Below are 2500 nucleotides of genomic sequence, written 5' to 3'. Positions count from 1 at the left end.
TAACTTTTCGGGGCCCGAAATGCCATTTGGGCACTTACCATACGCTTGTTTTAAAAGGTGATCTTTTGGCATGTTTTCAAGATAACTAAATGCAAAATGATTGTTAAAATAGATCATTTAAAACCCCTTCTTTTTGAAACTCGAAAGGCTTCGTGACTTTGGAGAAACGGGCCAAAGGTCTGAAAAAGGATCACTCGTGGTTTATTCCTCTCAATAGGCCATTTTCGAGTTCAAGCCTACCTCATCTTCAAAGCGAGTCTAAGTGCGAAGTTTTTGTTATGAAAATTAGTTTTTATTCATATGTGAAGTAGAACTAATTACCATTACAAAAACTTCGCACTTAGACTCGCTTTGAAAAGGAGGCAGACATGAACTCGGAAATGGCCTATTATGATGAATCCATGTACAAACAAGTCACTGTATAGGAATGTAGGAATGGTAAAATGGAGAAAACATTGGAAAACACTTACTCTTCGGCATTGGCATCAATGTTACCTGAAAAATGGACAAAGAGAGATATTCATTTTAGCAGATCATTCACCTTACTGGAGCTGGGGTTAGCAATGTTAATATGCTCAGGCATTGCGAGCAATACACAGTCTCTCCCCTAACTCTCTCTCTCTTTCTCTCTGTCTCTCTTCCTCTCTCTGTCTCTCTGTCTCTCTGTCTCTCTGTCTCTCTTTCTCTCTCTCTCTCTCTCTCTCTCTCTCTCTCTCTCTCTCTCTCTCTCTCTCTCTCTCTCTCTCTCTCTCTCTCTCTCTCTCTCTCTCTCTCTCTCTCTCTCTCTCTCTCTCTCCATAGGAAAAGTCGGGCACATCGGTAACATCTTTCCCTTTTTGCGATAGCTTCGCCAGTTTTCGACGGACAGTTTTACTTTTTTGGTAGAATGATCCTTAGCTAATGAACTCTACTGTCCTAGTTGGTTGAACAAAAGCACTTTAATACAGCCGAAATAGCCACAAATTCGTCTGCAATTTGTTACTAAAGTGCCCTATGCCGTGGTAAGCGGTTTTTTAAAGCATTCAGAAATGATTTCTAAGTTGAATTATAGCTATTGCTATGCTATACTTTTGCTACACCATTCACTCAGTTACCACAGCCTTTTAAATCAGAGATATTGCGAGTTGCAAAATTTTGTTGAGTAATTGTTAGACTTTTCATGCCGATGAACAGTTTCAAGGTCTGAAAAACGCTCATTTTTGTTTTTTCGAGTTCAAAAGGATAATTTAAGAGCTTAAATGTTATCAATCTTGATGATATTTTCAGGACAGTTGGTAGAGATGTTTAAGCAAAACAATGAACGAAGAATGGGGAGAATCCGTGGATTTTTTCGTATTTGAGAAGGTTTAAAAACTACCCATATCGCAAAAAAGGGCAGGCACTTTTGTAACTCAGACACTTATTTGTGATAATTTCCTCAAATTTTGCCCTGATAAACCAGCCATTTGCGCCGCAATGCGAAATGAAGTAATTTGAACAAACGTGAAAGTTTGTGAGCAAGTCAAGGAAATTTTGGGCTTATTCCTCTAAAATTTAACAAAGAGGTATACCCCACTCGTCCACAATTAATCCGTCCTATGCAAACATAGGGGTATGGACGTACACACTCCACAGATCGGAGTCACTTGCCCCTTCCTCTGCCATCTCTCCAGAAAAACCTAATTACTTTCCGTGCTTTGAGACTGGTAACCCTCCGATATCCTTGATTAACAATGTTGTGAGCTAGAAATACTGCGTGGCTCTTTTACGGTCAGTTCTAGGTCTCACCTGATTTGCAAAGGCACATTCTTGCACAAACCGAGTCATCTTAGATGACAGCATTGATCGATCTGTTTTTTTTTCGTTTGTTTAATGCAACTGCGTTTGTTTGGGTGAGTATGAACGGATAGAAAGGAACACCTCGTGCGACCACCATGATTGCCTATGAGTGCGATTTTCGTTTTAAATTCCAGTGTACTCAACGTGCTTCTGGCTTTGCGGGCTCATTCAGCGCAATTCTTATGAGTGAGAAGTTATTCATGTGGGTGGATATCTACGAAAAGGAAGTGCGCTCCAAAGTTTCTGGTGATGAGGGTGATCTGGTATTCTTGTCATGGAATGGGGAAGAATTATGTTTAAGCCAAATCAACAAGGCAATAAAGTCATTATGGAAGAAGGCGGAACTAAGTGGAAACAGGAACCCATGACCCGGAGCCTACAACTCTAATGTGGTCGTGTAACGGCGTTTTCACAGACCGATTTATTTTTAGATTGAACTTCCTTCAAATGAGACTCCCACAGGAGCCCGATGACCAATTACAAGAAATTAAGCTGACGTCCCGGGGTCACCGAACCGGAACTGCCTTTGTTTTTTGACCTAATTCGCGGGAAGGGCTAGTCTAAAAATAAACCTACTTGTGAAAACGCTGTATGGAAGTTGCACGCTCCGTTTGGGCTCCAGGTGGAAATCCAAGCTCCACTTTGTTCACGAAGTCAGCTGTTTCAGGTTTTCATAAGGCTG

Source organism: Montipora capricornis, chromosome 13 (assembly GCF_036669925.1).
Source record: "Montipora capricornis isolate CH-2021 chromosome 13, ASM3666992v2, whole genome shotgun sequence".
Taxonomy (NCBI): domain Eukaryota; kingdom Metazoa; phylum Cnidaria; class Anthozoa; order Scleractinia; family Acroporidae; genus Montipora; species Montipora capricornis.
The sequence above is the reverse complement of the archived record's forward strand: the minus strand, read 5'-3'. Positions refer to the sequence as shown.